At 40.9% G+C, this 20,850-nt stretch overlaps 1 pseudogene; it reads right to left on the bottom strand.

The window, feature by feature from the left end:
* The window catches only part of LOC115048429 (EGF-like repeat and discoidin I-like domain-containing protein 3), a 75,770-nt pseudogene extending 64,683 nt beyond the window's left edge, over positions 1-11,087 (bottom strand).
* Positions 11,088-20,850: the final 9,763 nt, after the last annotated feature.

Genomic DNA, 20,850 nt, shown 5'->3' with positions numbered 1-20,850 from the left:
ATTTTAGGATTGGGTGGTCCATCTCTTTAGAATTTGTTGGAAGTGAAGATAAAAAAAAAAGAACCTGTGTTGCAGAGCCCAATGGGGACACTTTCTCAGACCATAGTAAAACTTATGACTGTAATTCAGTCTTATTTGCACAAAAGCAGGATTAAATTTAGCCTACAGCAACCGACATGCTGGTCCAATAAATACAAGCAGAAATATTGAAAGCTTTGGGTTTATTTAACTAAATTACTGTCTTCACATTCTGGTTACTCCCCTTGTCTTATGGTTAAAAAATGATCCAACTCTATTCGACCTGGAAAATAAAAAAGATTAATTGAATTTTAAACCTCAAATCTTTTTGCCTTGGGATACAACTTGTCATTCATCACACACTGAATTTCTGGGTTTTCCCTTTTCAAAGGCGCAGAAAGACTGAATTGAATTAATGGGAAAAACTTGTGTTGATACTTCATGCTGAAGGGAAGGGTTAAAGTGAAAAAAGCTGCAAAACTGAAAGCGTCATACACAAAATGGACATATATTACAAGCGAATGCGCAACATAAGTGATTTTCTATCCTGACAGAGAACAGATATTTTCAGGAGCTTGATTCTGGTGTAAAGACAAAATCATTCAAAAAGAGTTCATCTACTCATGCCTCTAGCTTCACATTAAAAATTAAGAAATAAACTTTTACATTTTCAGCTGCGTCTCAAAGCTTTGGTTAAATACAGCTGAAAATACTCACACCTCAGATTTACAGGCTGCTGCAGTTCCACGTGTAATCCAAATAATGTATTTAGTTTATCGATCTGCTGTGGTAAAGTGGACTCTTTTGCTCATGGTCAACACAGACAGTGATTGGCTGATGCCGTTCTGACAATACAAATCAATCAAATCAATGTGAAAACTGTCTTTGGCTCGTATGAGGCATGCATTGAAAACTCACCCTGGTGTCTGTCAGTGAGCTATAGATTCCTGTCTACAGACTCCCCGCAAACACACACAAACACACAAAAATGTACCAGCACCTACAAGCAAAACATAAAAAACTGTGCGTATACATAGACTGGTGTATATATATGAAGTTGCACGATAAATTGTAAGGCTCTGCTGCTGACTGCTGCGTTTAGCTTGATGCTTTATTGATTCTTTGCAATGACCACACTTCCAGAACTTCTACTGCAGTCTACAGTGCATTGAACATGTGGAAAGAATTTTCAAAGAAAAGATTGACAAAGACCAGAAATTTCCCCTCTGGTCTTCAGATGGTATGAGCTCATAAGAAAGTAACAATAAAATATGTATATTCCCACTTCATGTTTAGGCGAAAGAAAATGTTGAAATTGCTGGACTGCAGCTAAATTCTTCAGACTGGATTATCTATTTAGAAAAATGTACACCACATTTGATGATGAATGGCAAAGAAGCCTAATGTTTGGCCAATGCAATTAGTGCAGTGGCCTGAGCATCTGAAATATTATTGTTAAGAAATGTATTGTGAATTTATGATAAAGCTATTATGAAGTTGACATTACAACTTTAGCACTCTGTACACTGCACATTTTCATACATAACTCCTAATTACATTGCAGAAATACAAAAACAACTGTGATAATACCTTGTGAGTAATACTAGCAACATTCCCCAGCTGAAACCTGAAGCTCATGTGCAGGTAAATTAAAATGTTCTGCTCCTACCAGTTGAGTAAGCGTGTAATGATTAGCTTTGACTTTCTCATGTCAAGATTAATTCGAAAGGATGATGTTCATAGCAGAAGTTCATATCACTAAATCTATTCCAACACCATGGTAAGGTGTGACACACATCCTTGCCTCAGTATATTACTGTGTGTCTGTGGCCTCCCACACTTTTCTGTAGGATGATTACTAATGTGCATATTTCATGATCGCGGGGCTTAATTACTAAGCCACTGTTCTGCCAGGTACCAGGTACTCTGGTGCTGGTTTAAACTGACTCAAATTTTACTTGATAAATAGAACATTTTCCGTCTCCATCAACATAGCTCATTCCTTTAACAACATGGTTTGGAGCGCCTCAAGGTCAGTTTTAGGACCAACCTTGTTCTCCCTTTACATGCTTCCCGTTGGTTTGGTCCTCTGCAGACATGGCATTTCTTGTCAGCGTTATGCAGATGACTCTCAGTTGTACCTCCCGGTTGAGGCTACAAACGCAGGTGCACTATGAGCTTCCCTGCATTGGCTTCCTGTCTGTTTTAAGGTCAATTTTAAGATTTTTTATTGCGTACCTTTACAGTGCTGCATGGCCCAGGCTCCTGAGTACATCTCAGACCTTTCACCCCTTATACCGGAATTGCAACTTGGGGTATTTCACTAACTCCTGAATCTGAACTAAAATGTAAACGGAAAGAAACCTTTACCATCAGAGTGCCAAAACTGTGGAATGAGCTTCCAGATGAAATCAGCCTTTGGAAGTCTGTGACCTCCTTTTAAATCTCATCTTCAGCCTTAGTTTTATCAGAATCCATTTCCTGATCTTTTATGAGCTATTTTGATTGATGATATTTTATTCCATTGGGGTTCTTTTTTCTTTTCATTCTTTTTTTTTTTTTTTTTGCCTTGTTATTTTTCACAATAATAATGCTTTTGCCATCTTGGTAATGGATTTTATTCTGTCCTGTAAAGCACTTTACAGTTTTGTTTTGAAAAATGCTACTTTAATAAATTTATTATTATTATGATCACTACACCTAAATGACGCTGAGGCTGTTTAAAATGCACTCACTACACATTGCATAATGTTAAAAAGGCAAATGTGTTCTGTCTGGATGACTTTTCTCGTCACATAAAAGACCTGAGTGAAGAAAGTAATGAGCCTCAGCAAAGTCCCAAACAATGCCAAATAATATGTTACAAGACATCACACAACTGCATTATCTGCTCTCCTGTCTTTGCCACAGATATGCACTGTGGGCCTGCTTGTGCCTCCAAAGTTGAGTCATTAATTGTGACCCAGCGGGATTACTTAAAACCAGCATGTGGTGTTCTGAATGTGTAAAATGTGAAAGAATGGGCTGCAGCATGTTCTCATCTGAAAAAGTGAAGCACACTCAGCATGAACTGACAGTACAAACAAAACATTCATATGATGTTTTCTTCTTTTTCAGGGGGCTCTTTCTGCTTCATCATTCTTTTTCTTTTTCTTTTTTCTTCCTGGCACGGTCACAGTCTAAATTTTTTGACACTTGCTTTAATAGAATGCTAAGAAGATCACTGCTTTAAGCCAGCCTTCCTTCATAACATTACATGTTGCTTGAAGTAAACCATAGACCTTCAACATGGCTGGGAAAATTCTGAATCAATCTTTCCAGAGTTTTGTGCACAGGAACATCAAATATTGATTTTGTGATTAGGTAAAAATAGACAAAGAAATGTGCAAAAAGAGGCAATTTTTTTACTGCCAATTGGTCTTTGTGCTCTGTGCAATATGTTTAAATGTGCTTCCTTTTCATTCTCTGACTCACTAACGAAAGACTGACGAGCTTTGTCACCTTGAAAATCATGACCTAAAGCAACAACAAGGCCTTCATATTACTATCCACCTACAAAGACACAAAGCAAAACCAATGGCGCATTCATTTTGTTTCTATCTGAGAGTGGAAATGAAAGTGCGGTGGCCAAAACAAGTTATTTCACCATCGAATTGCAGGCCCATATTAAAGTTCTTTGGTAAGCACTTCCTCACCGTGTGTCCTTGCAGCCTCCAGAATGTCCCTCTAGTGCCCTCCCGATAAGTCAGGCATGAAATGTAGGCAGGGCAGCAGAGACCCGACTACAGCAAAGACAAATAGCACTGTATCCATTAACTTGTCAGCATTGGAGACAAATTAACTCTCCTTCAAGTATTAATGGGATTAAGGAGCGACTGAGCTGACAATGAAGAGTACAATCAAGTTCCACAAACACCAAGACAGCAGCCAATGTCATCACTGCAGCAGGGGAAGTTTTGATTTCCCGTGTTGTGTTTTCTTATGCGCGAGTTGTCATCCATTTGATTCCAGTAGTTATCATGGCTGCTGATCTGACAGAGGAGTGACCTTTCTTCTCCACTGATTGAACACTGTGCCATTCACAATGGGAGCGAAGGGCACAGTGCAGCTCGGTTGCAAGCCATTGTTATTAAAAATCACCTGTACATCAACCATAACCTTCAGTGTCCAGTGAATGTAATGAGCTTTTAGACGGATCGCTAGCACCTGAATCAACCATCAGTCCATCCACTTGGTTGAAAACCAAAGCTTGGGTATATTTAGTTTCTTAAATAACACATAATCTGTTATACTTATACTACATTTACTAACTTTAGCCAGCAAATGCTTAATTGAGGTTTTTTCTTAAAATGAGAAGAACAATATTCTCCAATCATTAAAATTAATACATTTAGTTGTTTAATAATTGGCCGCTACAGTATTTTGTTAACAAATCAATATTTGAATGTCTGATCACTTCATCAAATATTTCATTGTGCATGCATCCAAAAACGTACTGAATTATTTATTTCTTTGTGCTTCAAGGATCCATGACGTCCAGCACAATATTAAGTTACATCCACCCAACATTTATCCCTCTCATTTCCTGCCAGGTCCATTGTTTCATTGTTTGTCCAAAATGTACCAGATGTCATCGCTGCTAGCAGGGAATAAGCCTTCTGTTGGCCTCTCAAGTTTTAAACCAACAAATCTACAGTCTGCGAGCATGATGAAGTCCAACTGAAGTCACAGTCATTTCAGCAATCACAAACTTCCCACAACTGTTTTGTGTTTGACAAACTTCACCAACTGTGTTAGGCCAGGAAAAAAAAAAAAAACTGCAAAATGAACAGTGACCAACAATATTGACACTAATCATGATTCACCAATTGGCGACAATCACATCGCCGCTCCAGATGGCTGTCCATTTGCCTAAAAGGCTCTAATTGCCCAGCTATTATAACAAGACTGAGACTAAAATTAAGATGCATAAAATTCATTAAAACTGACTCAAAACAAGCACAAAAGCTTCTTACAATTCCATACAGATGGACCCACAAGTCCAGTCATGTGTTTTATCCAGGCGGACAGTCAGCATCCCAAACAATGCGTGAGTGTCAGCACCAGTAACTGGCCAGAGGAGGTGATGTATTGCACGCTGACTTGAAACAATGCAGGCTGTTTTACCTGAAGGCGAACGTTTCTGCCCCATCAATTTCTTTCAGTGGACAGAGGTGCCCCGTGACACCCTCAGTGGAGTGTTTGTTAGCAGCTGTCCTCCGGAGACATCTGCTACCTCTGAGCAACGAGGAAAGGAGAGTGAAACGTAGCTGTTGTGGAACTCAAAAACACTTTGAATTATCACGGTGTATTCTTCTTGTGTCGTTTTTAGGAGGCAGGAATGCTTTGAAGCCCTTTTCCACCGGACTCTGGGATGTTTCTTGTTTTCTTTTCCTTGAGGAATTTTGGAGGCAGACTGATGAAGCTGTTAACGCTGCTAAAATAGCGGCCAGGGTGACCATTACGACCACTGACATGCTGACATTCAGATCAAATGTTGTTATCCCCCTTTAAAGCAGCTCCTCGCTGTGGACGGGGTTACAGCCGTACAGTTCCACAACACATGGACAAAATTCCTTTCACAATAGCTCAAATTTAACTGGGATATGATTAATTGGGGGACTAGTTCACGGTGTATTTTTAACTCACTGAGCCTTGAAACAAGCCAACCCGTGGCACCAAGACTCTCCGTGTTTCCTCTGCATTCATTATGCCAGCTTACTGGGGAGTATTACGTCTTGTATGACTCTGAGTTGACACTGCGAGGCTTAGGGAGCCTTAGAAACTCGGCTTCAGGCACACTCTTGGTAAGAAGACAGAGGTCTGTCTGGCATGTGCGACTCTTGAGGCATGCATGTTGCTAAATGAACAGACAGGGAGGATGGCATGACCCACTTCCATGAGGGGCTTCAGCCGCTTTCTTTGCACAAATCCCACAGGTACTGTTCCAGGAAAATTATACAGAAACTGAAATACCACCATCAGCAGACAAATGAAAGGACAAAAGGGAGGGAGGGAGGGAAGGTGGAAAAGCATTTGAATGCTGCTTCATCTGGTGAAGTACCAGCTTCAACCTTTCTACAGTCTCCTCTTTAGACAGAGCTGTCTGACACTTTCTGGAAAGACTACACTGGACTTGCAATGCGCAGTTAACCTTCTAGTGATGACATCCCAGTCAATAATGTTGCTGCGATGCAATTAATACCGGGGGAGTCACTGGATCTCATGTAAGTGACAGGAGCCGGCTCTATCTGGAGCCCACTTTGTGTTATTCAGTTTGGTAAAGAGGGAAAAGTGACGTCCTTTGTATCTTCATCGACACCAGGACGCACAGCTTCGTTTTCTCCATCCCGTGGAGGAAAGGAAAAAAACGGGGAGGGAAACGAGCTGAGTAACATCGGGGTGAGGAGGGCGCACCAAATACCCAGAGCAGAGCTCAATTCTGCCTTAAAATGTCAAGGAATGACCCCCCCTCCTCCTGCCACCACCTTAAAACATCTGATTATCACTTCGGTCGATTCAAACAAGTGCCCTTTAAACACATCTAATTCCCCAGAGGACAGACTGGGTGAGTTTTCCAATGCCAAACGCGCCGACACACTGACCATCCCGCAATAAGAATTAAAGAAGGAGGGAAACCAGGCTCTCTGTCAGTAATCTCACTGGGCCACTTTGTACGTGTGAAGACGCCCCCGATCGCGGTGGAAGCTGCTGTGACAGCCTGTCACTTTTCCCCACTCACCTCTCACACGCTGCGGGACAGCGGCGCTGACGCACAGGGCGAAGGAAAGGAGAAGCGGTCCCATCCTCTCTGAGTCCCCAAGGTTACAGCAACAACAATTAAATCTAATTATATGGGTATTATAAAAAAAAAAAAAAGCAATAGCCAAAAGTTGTCCCTCCTTGGCTGTCCCCGGTCTGCCCTGGGAGCTGTTTGTTGTATGTCCTCTCAGGTAAAGTCCTCCTCTGTGATAAAGTCGACAGAGACGCGCGCAGGGACAAGAGAACTGTGTCTGCCGTCTCTCTCTCTCTCTCTCTCTCTCTCCCTCTCTCTCTCCTACCGCAGTGGTGAGATGTAGTGTTAGACCGACGTGAGCGCTTAAAGCTCCCGGACAACAGCCGTCAAGTCTTCCACGGTTGGATAAGACACCGCTTCCTGTCTGGATTTCCAAAATAAAATAATAATAAAAACCCCCGTCAATGAATTAAGCGATGCACCACGACAGGCCGTGCTGTGCGCTCATTATACCACAGCTGAGGGGCGTTCTTCGGCCCGACGCGAGTCACATCGAACAATATTAGATCACATTCGGGTTTTATATTTTATGGTGGTATAATTTCCCCCTCTAGTATTTTTTTTTCTTTAGGGGCAGAAATTCTAATTCCGTACTGGCTCGCATACGATGGCTTCTCTTTATATTTCAGACTTGGAATAGGTGAGACTTTCTGAGGTATGTTTTTTGCTGTTGATTGTTTATTGCTTGAACGAAGAGTCACTTCGTCCTTTTGTTGGTGCAGCCTCCGGGTCGGTAACTCTGGGGGCCACAGAGCTTCACCATCGGTCACAGCAAACCGACTGGGGCTCTGTTTGTCTTTCAGACCACTCTTCTTCCTCATCTTCCTCCTCCCCCTCCTACTGAAGAGCACTTTCATAAAGCCTGCCGGGTTGTGACTTTAAATTGTGTGTAATGGGCTACTTCAGCCTTCCCTAAACCTCTTTTTCATTCCCCGTGGCTCAATTTTCAAGCCTTAGGAAGGAGCCAGCTCACTGATGAATTTAGCTGTTTCAAGTAACTTTTCTCCGGAAAGCCTTGTTGAGTTTTAAAGTGCAGGTCCTGAACCTCATCCCAAAGACAGCATTTTTATTCCTCTGTCATGTTCATACTTTAACCAAATGACAGAATGTTGCTTGACAAAAATTAGGCTTACCAAAAAAAAAAAAAAAAAAACAAGAATTTCATTGTAAGCTGATAATCTTCTGCAAACATTTTATACCTTTCCACAGATGTAAATGTGGAAGCGTGTTATGGTAAAATATTGGTAATGTGTAATAAACTTTTTCAAAAACACAGAATATAGACTATTGTGCACATTAACAAACAGAGGTAAGATTTAAGTGAACAACTAAAACATGTGGTTGTAATAAACTCTGAAGATTTATTAAATTCTTACTGAGATTGGAATTATATTGCAATAGTGGTTAGTGCTGTTGCCTCACAACAAGAAGGTCACGGGTTCAGTTCCCGGGCCTGAGGCCTTTCTGTGGGTTTGCATGCTCTTCCCGTGTCTGTGTGGCTTTCCTCCAACTGTCCAGACATCATGTTTGGGTTAACTGGTAAAATTGTCCATAAATTGTCCGTAGGTCTGAGTGTGAGTGTGAATGGTTGTTGTCTCTGTCTGTCTCTCTGTGTGTTGGCCGGTCCAGGGTGACCCCGTCCTCACCCAGTGTGAGCTGGGATTGGCTCCAGCACCCCCCGTGACGCAGAAACAGATGAGCGGTTTACGATGAATGAACGAATGGAATAACAATACTGTTAACAGTAAAACAATCTAAAAACAGAATAAAATTGTAAGCCGCATTTTAGTCCTCACAAATGACCAGCATCTTACTCTTCATAGACACAGATGCAAAATAAAACTAACTAAACGTTTTTGGTTAGTTTCCAGATTTCTGTCCTATCGATTTAAAGATCTTTCTTATGCCCACGCTGTCAGCATCCTTCACGTAAGGTCACACACAAAACACCCACAATGTCTGTTATTCCAACGGAGGGACAGCTGTGTAACCCACACTGATTTACTATTAGCTTCAGGAAACATTAGCTGTTTCTTCCATTAGGTTAATGTGGTTTTGCTGAATGTATTTATGTCATGGTAGGAGATGAACACACAAGACACTCCCTCGTCTGGTTGAAACCAGAGAATGTGAGCGATCCCTGAGGACTGCATCAGCCTGCAAAACTGTAGCACATATGCAGTTTTTGATATTGGTCGATCGGTCTGCCCTTTTTTACAAGCCAAGTCAAGACAATCTGAATAAAGCACCAAACTGGTATTTCTGCGACTCTTTATGTATTTTCAGAATTTAATTTTTGGTGACGTCATGCAGCCAACGTCACTCTCCTCTGAAGCGAGGCCTAAAATGAGGTTCCGTAATTGGAGCATCTCTCCTGCATGCAGCAGGCAGATAACACAATCTGCCCACAACCACCTTCAGAAAAACCTCAGAAGAACTCAAGAATGCTCCAGATAGAGTCTGCTGGCACCGCCATGAGCATCAGACTTCACCAAAGCTCAAGCCACTCTGGGACACGGGCAGAGCTGCTGCTTTTGTAACACGACAACGCCTCCAGGAAGATCCATCCACAGTCAGTTGCAGTAAAGATTATCAATCAGCTGCTTTGGGTTCCTGCCAAGACTCTCAAGCTTTGCGCCACTTTATAGATGAGAGGTTAACACGCTGCTCATGACTGATGTTGAGATAAAATAATCTTCAATCATCACATTACAGCCATACACATAGTCGTAGTTTATCATTAAGTTCTACGGCTGTATTTGTGAATAGCCACAACATAATCTTTCACACCATGTGCAGACAAATTCACTGCATATCACTGCTCAAACTTGTCATTCTGCTCAAACTTATATAAATGATTCAACGATGCCTGTCTTTGAGCTGCTTAGATACACTACCAGTCAAAAGTTTGCACACACGTTCCTATCCATTTGAATGAGAAAGGGTGTCCAAACTTTTGACTGGTAGTGTAAGTTTGAGGTGGCTTTTCAACTCAGCATTTGATCTGCTCTGGAGATATATATAATCCAGCCACGCCACTCTGCATTCAGTACTAAATGCCTCCATAGGCAATGATGCTGCTTTTACCCCAGAAGCAGCAGTGTACCTGCTGCTGCCATTCAAACCTTTGTTGCTGTTGTTCGTCGGATTTTGATGTCAAGACTATAAAATCTTTCAGTTTTGTTATGCTGCTCTCATCAGACCTGAAAGAATCACATCTCAAATATCTATGGTGGCATCAGTGTACCAACAGCACTGTAGAAAAACAAGGGCCGTCACATTTTACACACATACTTTCACACTGATTTGCTACTGAACATTGGTTCTCATGACATCCCTTGTACACAGCAGACATTGCTAAATATATACACTAGGACTCATCACTCAGGGGACCACGGCCATGTTCAACTTAGCCTCAATTTTCATCTCAGCTACACACGTGAAGTTCTGTGATGCCATCTCAGTGACAAAATCAGTCCCCTCACAGCTACGCCACAATTCGCACACACAGACTCACAAAATGAAACAAATGCAAGCTCTGTTTTTGGCGCTGGTAAACATGCAGGTTGTTTTGATTTCAAAGATATCAAAGGTAAACTGTTTGCCCATAGTGTGCTTTGCTAATTATGAACCAACGCATGACAATAACTGATTTCATGGCCTAGATCTTGATTGAAGCTGTCCTCTCTGGTCCTACATTCAGACACCACTGCTGTAGGTATCTAATTGGGATGTGGCATTTTGATAAAATGTGATTATTTATATGCCACGTGGGATATTTCAGTCACCGCTGATTGGACAAAAATTGGGGTCAAATGAATCTGACAATTACACTCGGGCAATTTCAAACTTATACCCGTGGCAGGGAGTACGATTATGGGCCTAATCAAGTGCTATCATTCACTATGTATTTTTGCAAATTAATTCCCTTGAACTATTAAAAAATACATTTTTGTGACCAAATTTGGCGGCTGGAAGATTTCTTACTGTGCACAGACTATGACTTTTCATTAGTTCTCTTGGTACCATTTACTGTTGATATATGATTTAAACATTTACCAATTACTGTGGTATGTTTTGCATTTTGTTTAATGCTGTACTTGTGATCTTGGTTCCTATTATGTTTTTCCATAACTGAAGAAGAAACAGGGCAGAGCACAGACTTGAAGTTGATGTCATCATCCAACATCTAACATTTATCAATCTGACCTTGAATTGTTGCTGAGTTCCTCATCATGAATCATGACAGATTTCTTATGTGCTCATGTAGATAGACACAAGACTAATAAATCATCGTCATTCATGAAAGTAACGCCTGCTATCATCGTAATGGGCTGCTGCCCTCTCTTCCTATGATCACAGCACCTGCCTTTGTTTCAGCTTACCAGGGTCCACATCTTCAGATGTGAATGTGATTAAGAAGAAATTGCATAAATAAACCTTCTTTTCAATTTAAGAGGCCATTTATAATGCTAACACTCCACAAAAGCCTTCACTTGGCTGCAGACGGAACAGGAAAAAACAACCACAGAGAAATGATCTGAGAAGTTTGACCAGCAACTCCACAGCTCATGGATAAATCTGTACACTAAGTACAGGCCCCTTGACCTCCTCACAGTCTCTGCGGCAGACCTACACATTGAACACAGTTTGTACAACTGCGTTCTGTAAATCCTCCACAGTAATGCATCTAAACAGCACCACAGCCAGGGCCCTCCTTCGGACTAAACTCCTCTTTCATCCTTTGCCCTTGTCTTTCCCCTGGCTCGTCGTGATGCTGAGTTGAGACCAGTGAATGCTCCTCAGCTCACATCCATCCTCATTTAGGCCACGGGGACCCATTTAGGATGAGCAACGGGCTGGAAAACACAGCGACCTTCTCATATTTGACTCATTTACTGCTGTTTTTATTTCAGTCAATTAAAACAGGCCCAGTTACAGAGTCGGACGAGTGAGGCTACTGTTTTTCTTCAGGCAAAAATCCAGGCATTCAAGGAAACAGAGATCTTATCATTTTATTCAAATGGACAGAGGGGGTAAAGCCCCTTTAGGAGACAGAAATAATCTCAAATTGAAGTATAACGCACAAAGAATCAATGAATTCAGACTGAGCATGTACTGCTGCCGTGAGGTTTTATTATCTATCAAGCCGTCAGCATTTCCATAACCACAGTTTTAATGAGGTAAACCTCTTTAAAACAATGGATAAGGAGATAAGCAGTCTGCCAGCCTGTCTGTTCCATCAGTATGCTGCCTCTCCCATTCCCCTCTGTCTCTTGCAGAGGGAGAAGAGGTTTTTCATATCCACTCGCTCCCCCTCTCATCTCCCTTGTCTCCAGGTTTTCGTGCTCTCCTTCCCAATCAGACAGCTTGAGTGTCGTGTTCAAGGCCCCCCTATTTCTCTCTGCACCTGCCACATACAAAGTCTAACAAGGGCCTAAGGCAGAGGAGGAGAGCAGGAGACAGTAAAGGGAAAGAGGTGGTAGTGGTGGATGGCATGGGAGGGGTTGGGGGGTGCTGGGAGATACTAAAGGAGATGGATGAAGGAAACGGGAGGGATGGAGAGCGAGGGGCAGCGTGAGACAGTAGCGAAGGCAAGCAGCGCTAAATTAGATGCTCTTGGAGAAGAGACAGTGAATTAATTCTAAAGAGTATATTGCAATGTAGCTTCTTTTCCCCTCCCATTTCAGCAGTGGGACATGGAGTGGAGTTATGTTCCCCCAGCAGGCTTCTCTGTTTCCCTCTTCTTCACTTCTTTCAGTCCCAGACTTTTAGTGCTACTGGCATCCACTTTTGCCCCCCCCCCCCATTTGTTATTCCACTTATTTTTAGGCTTCTTTATTCCACAGAAAATTGTCCTTACATTACAATATGAACCGAGAATTTCAATCTGATTTAATACTGATTATAATGTTTAATAAAAAATAATTTTGAGCATTTGGTGTTAAACAACTAGACAACTACCTCAAAAAAATATAATGGCACAATGGCATATTTTTTATCTCTATTTTATAATTAAAAAAAAGACACTGCTAACAATATATTGCATTTGCAACAAAAGTGGGTCTCACACTGTTGTCCACTGACTGTTTTGGTTTTCAGGAGTGAATGAACCATCTTGCCTCAAAAGAAATATTTCCATAAATTATGTGACCATAATATCGATGATCTGACACTCTATCCAATCTCTTTCCACTATGAATACGTGCAAAGCAACAGTCTGGTGGTCGTCTGAAATCCCACAGAGAAACTGAGACACCACCTTCAGAAACCTGCTGCATTTCTCACTTAAATTACAGCAGACAGCTTTCCTCTGTTTATTTTCTACTCTCCGGCTTTTATCCCAGTTTGTGCTGAATAGATTATGGTGTGACATACATCAGGTTTAACTAAATGAATGACGTGCGCTTTCACACCAATCTAAACTCTCCACTCTTATAGTGTTTTACCGTTGTTCAATTGTAGTTTGGCTTCAGACGTGTCAAAGACATACTACTGCGGTTTAGACGTACGTAAGAAAGTGCTAATCAACGAGGCCCAGTCTGAAATGTCTGACAGCACATCACTTCAACATAAGGTCTGGTCTCAGTTTAACATCAGAAGAATAGGCTCTCTGTCTCTTGACATTTTCTCAACTTCTTATCCGGCCACCACCACAGATGCTGTCTCTGTGACTGTCAGTCAGAAAATAAAACAATCTGCCAGTTCCAGAATTAGATTTAAGGTGTGGAAAAAAACCCAGGCAGGTTCGGAAAAATGTGACCAACTGCCCTATGCTGGGGTTACAGATATGTTAGGTCATGCTAGCTCAACATGGCAGACACGGCACACACTCATATGACAGGTCACAGAGGATGTTCACCAGGATGGCCCAGGGGAGGGAGAGGGAGGCGACCAAAGATTTCTTTTGATTCAGTTAATGCTATAATAGGTAATGTACAAGTAAGTCTATACATACGGCAGCTTCAGAGGCACGTTCACAGTACAGCCTTTCATTCAGCAGAGCCACTGAATGAAAAGTCATTACACTTCACACCGCTGAAGACAAGAATACTCAGTAAATTTAGGATGTGGAAACATTTCTCAAACAAACAATCAATTATGTTTTGTGTGACTTAGAAAGGCTTTTAACTTAATTCTACAGATTCCTCAAATCAACAGCAGGGTGTCAATTTAACAGGCTCAAATTTCTTCAGCTACTTTACTCCGCTTTTAATTACAGAGAGCTTGGTTTCAGGTTCTGATTGTTGTTAGTTTACAGGTAACCCTCAAGTCTTGGAACAACCCAGATTTTGTTACATAAATGTTGAGATCAAGGAGAGAACTGACCGGCCTATAAGTCAGAGATTTTGAGCTTTTGCCCTCAGAGTGAGCAAACATTTTCTTCATTGGGTGGGGCTCGAGACGAAGGAAGAATTGATAGAGATGGCACACAACCCTGAAATGAAAGACTTAACTTCAAAGCAAGCACCGAACACGTCCATGTCCCAATCAGGAAACACAAAACTACTCCGCTTTAATCCAAACATACAAAGCAGCTAAAAGACACATGGTGATACATTTGGTCTATGAGTTTGATCTTTTTCATGAAATCATTTGGCCACAGATCAATGTCACACATGAGGAAGTCCTAACACCCTCACCTATGGCCCCACCGCCCAATTTGAGTGACGTTTGATTTGATCAGCATTTGAATAACTGAATTGTTCCATTACTTTGAAGTTGATCAAATCAAGATTCACAACTCAATCAGGCATTGAAGTGTTTTGCATGTTTTCTGCTTTTCTGGTATGGATGCAGATCATATACTGAGTGATGAGCTTTTAGCATGAATGTTTTTTTAACATGTTCTGCTACAAAGTAGAGAGACAAATGTAGCTGTTTTCGGTGAGCATCCTATTTGACAAGCGTGATTAAAGGCAGTATTTGTTCAGTGTCAGCGGTGATGATGAATCTTGTTTAATGTTTGCTTTTCAGCAATAAACTGAAGCAGCTGGCCTGTGTTTGTTCTCTTTACTATCCTCTGTCTTGAGAAACCTCTTAAAATCTGCTCAGCCAAGACTGGATGTATCTGGAAAAAAAGTTAAGTCGCAAGAAAACTGAGCTTTAATTTGGATTTTCCTAATGTAAGAGTTCCTTGAGGTTTACTATAAAATGCATGACCAGAGCACATACACATGTGACTTTTTAGCCAAGGCAATAGAATCAGTCATGGGAATCATTGGTCTGTGCCACAACTGCCTGGAAATAAATTGTATCAGTGGTAATATGTGAGGGATAATGATAAGGGGAGACCATGCTTCAATGAACTGCTTATAAAACCATTTACAGAGGCAACTTAAGGCCATTGAAAGAGTTTACTGACACCTAGAGGGGTTCACACATTATCAAACTGCACACTAAATGCATTTGGGAATTGACTGTTTGTGTCTTTATTGCTTGTTGCTTATGCGTGTGTTATTTCCTTGTGAATGTATGTCTGTAAGTAGTGGCCTGGCCCATCCTCCCACAGGCCCCCACTCCCACTCCTCATCCCCAACCTTCCAACCCCACCATCCCCATCCCTTCCAAACATAAGTTAAACCTTTGACTCACACTATGAGGCATTGTTTCTGTGCTTCTGTGCTGTGTTGTTTCTCTTTTCCATTCCCCGAGACTGATGATGGTGATGGTGAGCCACAAATTATCAAATGTGAGCTCCATTGTTATTTTAATTGTGCTGTTTATTTATTGAGGAGTGTTAGGTTCGTGTCAATTTATGCTTACAAATATCCGAGCAACTTTATGACTGGTAGATGTGTGATCTGTATGTTTAATAGGTCAATAACTTACAAAGAAATCCGTGATGATGTTTCTCAAAAATTAACAACACAAGAAAGAAGAGTGCAATCAAAGGTTATATTCGTTTTTGTCATGCATCCGAAACCAAGGACCTCATTTATAATGGAAACAAGCATCTGGGTATGTTCAACAATCCAATGCCCTTGTATTAGCAAGCTACAGAGACATGCCTTTAACTGGTATTGATAGAGGACAGTGCCCTGGAGACCAGCATCCTTGAAAAGCTCTTTTTACGGTAGCACCAACCAGAGCAGAGCAGATTCACTTTGTTTTACTTTTCTCATTTCTCAAAAATAAATAAATAAATAAAAATCACTTTTACTTCAATTCGATCAAAAACTATACATTATACACCCTGCGGGTTCATTGGTAGAATCATTGTGAAGGTGAGGGTTGTGGATGAATCCCTGCATCACCACTGGCTACTTTAGCAAAAACTATTAAACGATCTGTAAGTCCCTGGGTTCAATCAATGTATTGACCCTGCTGCTGGATACCAGCCTCCTCTTCTCTACAGGGCTTTCCACTATCACATGGTCTGAGGTTGAACACTGTAATATGATAGCTGTCAAAGAATGTTTGTGTCCATTCTCACCCAGCCAGGCATAGGAGAATACTGTTGATACACCCCCACTGGAATATGTAAATAATTCAGAGGTTACGCAAGAGGTTGTCTTCATTGTGCCAGAGTCAAGCTGTGAAAAACACTGTACTAGGAGAAGACGCATTTTCATTTTTCTCATTCCCTCCCTTTACAAAGCGGTGCACTTGACATTTTTCCATTCCATTTATAGAGCCATCTTTGTGCAAACAAAGTCTTCAAAAGTTTGTGTCATTTCTCCTTTGAGAGATGGAAAACAGTGATGGGAACCCGAGGATGCTCCGGGGTAATCAGCTCACTGTTATTGGAAGTGAAGCTGGCAATACAAAACGCTCATCGATAGAGAGATTTCAGCCTGCCATGAGAGTAAAAGACAGCTGTAGCACAAAAGACTATTATTTTGAATGCATTTCAATAGAATTTAGTGAGAGTGAGTGCCTCACTTTGTCAGATATCAAAAAGGAAATGAATGTTTGTCGTCACTTTCATCTCACTTAGGAAATATTAATACGTATATATGCATGTGTAAATGCACCATACTGTGTAAGGATACTGAGAAAGTTAACTAAAAGTTATTAATGCAGTGTATACCACCTTGAATTAACACAAGAGCTTTGAATTAATATCTGTATCCAGGCTCTCAATGATTGTTTCGCAAGACCGCACACATTATCTACTGTCTCATCAAAGCTGGCCCAACACTGTGGCAGAACCTGAGCGGGTAAAAGGTCTCTCCCGAGTCGCACACCAACACCACCCACGTTGGTCTCGGTAGAAATTTAAATTCTCAGGGGACAATGATGAGATAAACAGTCAAACAAATACCAATCTGTTGTTGTGCTTTGCATCTTTACCAAAGTTAATTACACACGTGGAGATTGCAGCATTTTTTTTCCACATGCGCAGGACTGATATTTACTCATTTAAATATTTTATCTGAACAACTGTCATCAGCGGGACAGGTGTGAACTCAGACACACAGGTATGTGCAGCGAATCTTCTTGAATGTCATGTTTAGATCTACAAATGAGCAGGAGCAAAAAAAAAATGAGGTGCTTTGATCTTAATCTGACGTCAGTGGTTCTGTCGAGAGATTGCCTTTGAAACTCTATCTTTAAAAATACCGAGCGACTGTATATAATGATTCGGCTGAAGGAGAGAAAATGTGCATGATTAACTGCAAAGCCAAGATAAAAGTCAGAATTTGAGTCAAAACAGGGTGAAATGCTGTAATGAAGAAAGAAATCATGAAATTGAATTATACTTTAAAAAGTAAGAGATGGCAAGTGTGTCCTAGCGTGTACTGTGACTTACAAAGCATCCAACCCGAAGATGTTACAGGGAAAAAAGGACAATGGTAGAAATTGTCATTTGGCTCGGATGCCAACAGAGCGTACATTTCATGGTTAGATGTGTTTTCAATACGTCTTGTGTGTTCACACTGCATTTAGAGTTGGCCAGTTGTGATTGCATCATTTGGGACTGATGTTAACATCAGATCTGACCAAATCCAAAGTATCATACTGTCTGTCTCATGGCGCCAGTATAAATACACTGATTCCAAATAGCAGCGCACTGTGACATCAGGTTTGTTACATGAACTGCTGCTAAAGGTTTGAGCTTTTTATTTTACTAATGAATAGTGTGTTGTTTCGAAGAAGACTTAAAACTAATGATTGAGACCATTAATGTGAGGAAAACATTTACTGAGCTGATAAAATCACGTAAGAAATAGGGTCCTTTTCCCATAGACTTCAATAAAATCTGACCTTTTGCAGCCCATTGAGTTGCCCCTGATGGTACTGAGATAGAATGCAGATCAAAACATTTTAGCCCCGGAGTCTACATGCACTTTAATACTTTCTGACCTGACGGGGCTCTGAGTCTGCAGCACCACTAAAAACTTTCCTAACAGGCCAGAGACACAACTGAAGCAAAAAATAAATGAAGGTTGGGTTCAAAAATATCAACAAAATGGAAAAAAAATATAGCTCTGCAATAACCTTGTCAAGGGAAGGCTGCCAAGCCAAAACAGAGCAAGTGTGACATTAATCAGAAATGAAAGGGACACATCAGAAATACTGAACGAGCTGTAAACGGCAGAGACGAGAATATCTGTCCATACAAACATTTACACCACGCATTCCACAGATCGGAGCAATGAAAGACAGATGGATGTAGAAACAGGGCAAGTCTCCAGGAGAACCTACCCGACAGGACAATGGCCCTGAATGCCCCGCTAAGGCTACACTGCAGTGTATGCCCGACTTCAGACCTGAGATTCTTTTTGGCAGCCTGATGCAGAAACGACAGCTGTTCTAAGCTCAGTTTTAAACAGGAGCTAGAATTTCTACAGTTGTAGAGCTCTTTAGGTTGATCAAATCTTCTTCTTCATCTTTTGGGACCACGCCTCCAGGCCAAATCTCAAGAGGATAGTTAAATTTTTCACTTTATTTTTTTCCTTCAGCAAAAAAGAAACTCACAATGAGCTTAATGTCACTGTTCTAAAAGTAACAACCTTTTCAGAGGGAGGTTTAACAGCTCACAGGTACCTGTGACTCAGTCAGGAGTTCAGCGCTCAGTGTTTGCAGGCAGATAGTAAATGCTAAAATTTGTTTTAAAACTCTATGCCCTACCATAATGCACAAATAGAAGATTTCTCTTGTTTAAAATGTGTTCAATCAAAAAAACTCTCTCTCAACCTTTGGCACGAAGAAACTAATGAAAACAGGTGACCTCAGAAGAGAGTTGGCATGATGAAGGGGGGAAAATAGGCCTTCAAATGAGAACCATTTGAGGTTAGTTAATCAAGCCGACAGGAGCTTAGGTTTCAGTCTTTAGTTCTGTTGGGGCTATTGCAAATGCACAATGCAGGAGGGAGAGGAAAACAATTTTCAGCGGGAAAGCTGGTCCATGAAGTGAACTGTAACACCTGTGTGACAGCAGGGAGACACAACCACATAGAAGAAAGGAGTGTTGAGCTCACAGCTTCACCTAAAGACCCAACTGGTATGAAATGAATGAGATGTATTCACCAGAGAGATGTTGGGTTGAGTGATGATGTTGGAAATGTCATGTAAATGACATTTTTAATGATGACTGTGATTTATGGCTGTGGGAGGGTTACCATGGTTAAAGGTGCTGTGAACGTCAAATAAAATACTGCAGATAGTTCAGACAACAAAGCTTTTTTTTCCCCCTCTATTTTGATGATGAAGTATAATTGAATAGAGACACAGAAGTATAGCTTTCAGAAATGAGTACATAAGAAATTTAACTAAGTTAAGGAACACTTTATTTGGTATTTTGGAGACTTTGCTTTTGTTGTCTTTGATCAACCTAAATCTCCTTCCAATGTCAATAAATCTACTGTAGTGTCCGTTCCCCAAAAGCTTGAAACACTGTAGACTGACCAGCACAATGAGAAGCAGTGTCCTACACGCCCCAGTTTGCAGGGATTGAAACTATTTAGGCCTCTGTGTTTGGATCTTCCCTTGTTGTTTTTACTTCTTAAGTGTTGGCAGCACTCCTGAACAGATGACTTTGGGGAGTTGCACCTCCCCTTTGGTCTGCGTGTTTTTGTAGTATCTAGTGTGAGTCTACTTGCTTTTGGGAATTTTCAGGCTTTATGATTTTGGTGTCAGATGTGGTGCTAACATGTGAGTGTGTGGGCACGTGTGCACTTTTAAGATAGGGAGAGGAAGACTCATGAGAACTACAGCCTATAGGGCGAAACATAGTTCCAGATTTCCTTTTTCTTATTAAGAAGACAGCTGCACATGCTGATGCATTTAAAAGCTTATTATTCACCACTAATTACTAAATGTGTTCAGCTGAATATTTATTAAAAGTACAGTATGTGGCTTTGGAATTGAAATAAACATTTAAAAACAAACTTGTTAAGAAGATAAAAAGGCAGTTTTGATGACAACATTTGGAAATGGGAACAATAATAACTGCAAATCAGATACTTAGAAATGAACATTTTCCAACATGTTTTTTTAATTTAATTTCAGTGTTTAACACACAAAATAATTCATCATAACTGATGTGGAGCCGTTCTGTTTGCATCAGAAACTCTCTTTGAATTTTCAGTGTTGTGTCTAAAAATTGTCTAAAAATTAAACACAGCTTTCAGACTATGTGAGAGTGTTGTTGATGAATACCCTACCCTGCCACATTGAAGTCTGAATGGTCTTCTGTCTCTCCTGTCACAATTCACATGTAGAGTTGGCTAGTGCTGAAGGCAAGTGAGCCATTTCCCTCATTTCCTGTCAGCCCATCCACCAGTCTCTTGTTTAGTCTGACTGTCACACAGGAGAGGTAGGTTGTAGGTCACCCAACTTTCCACTTAACCCCCGAACCATGGACTGAAAATGTGTAGAATTGAGGATGCAGTTGAGAACTTGTGCTGCTTCTATGAACAACTTTCAAAGGAAAGATGTTCAGACCGATCAGAAAATGTACAAAATGTTGCTATATGGCATGATTATTAGCATATTCATGATGCTATCACATTTCATTTGCATACTAGAATGAAGTGGTTTCAGCCCAT

This window comes from Echeneis naucrates, chromosome 9, assembly GCF_900963305.1.
Source record: "Echeneis naucrates chromosome 9, fEcheNa1.1, whole genome shotgun sequence".
Taxonomy (NCBI): Eukaryota; Metazoa; Chordata; class Actinopteri; order Carangiformes; family Echeneidae; genus Echeneis; species Echeneis naucrates.
This window is presented reverse-complemented; position numbering and strand designations above follow the sequence as displayed.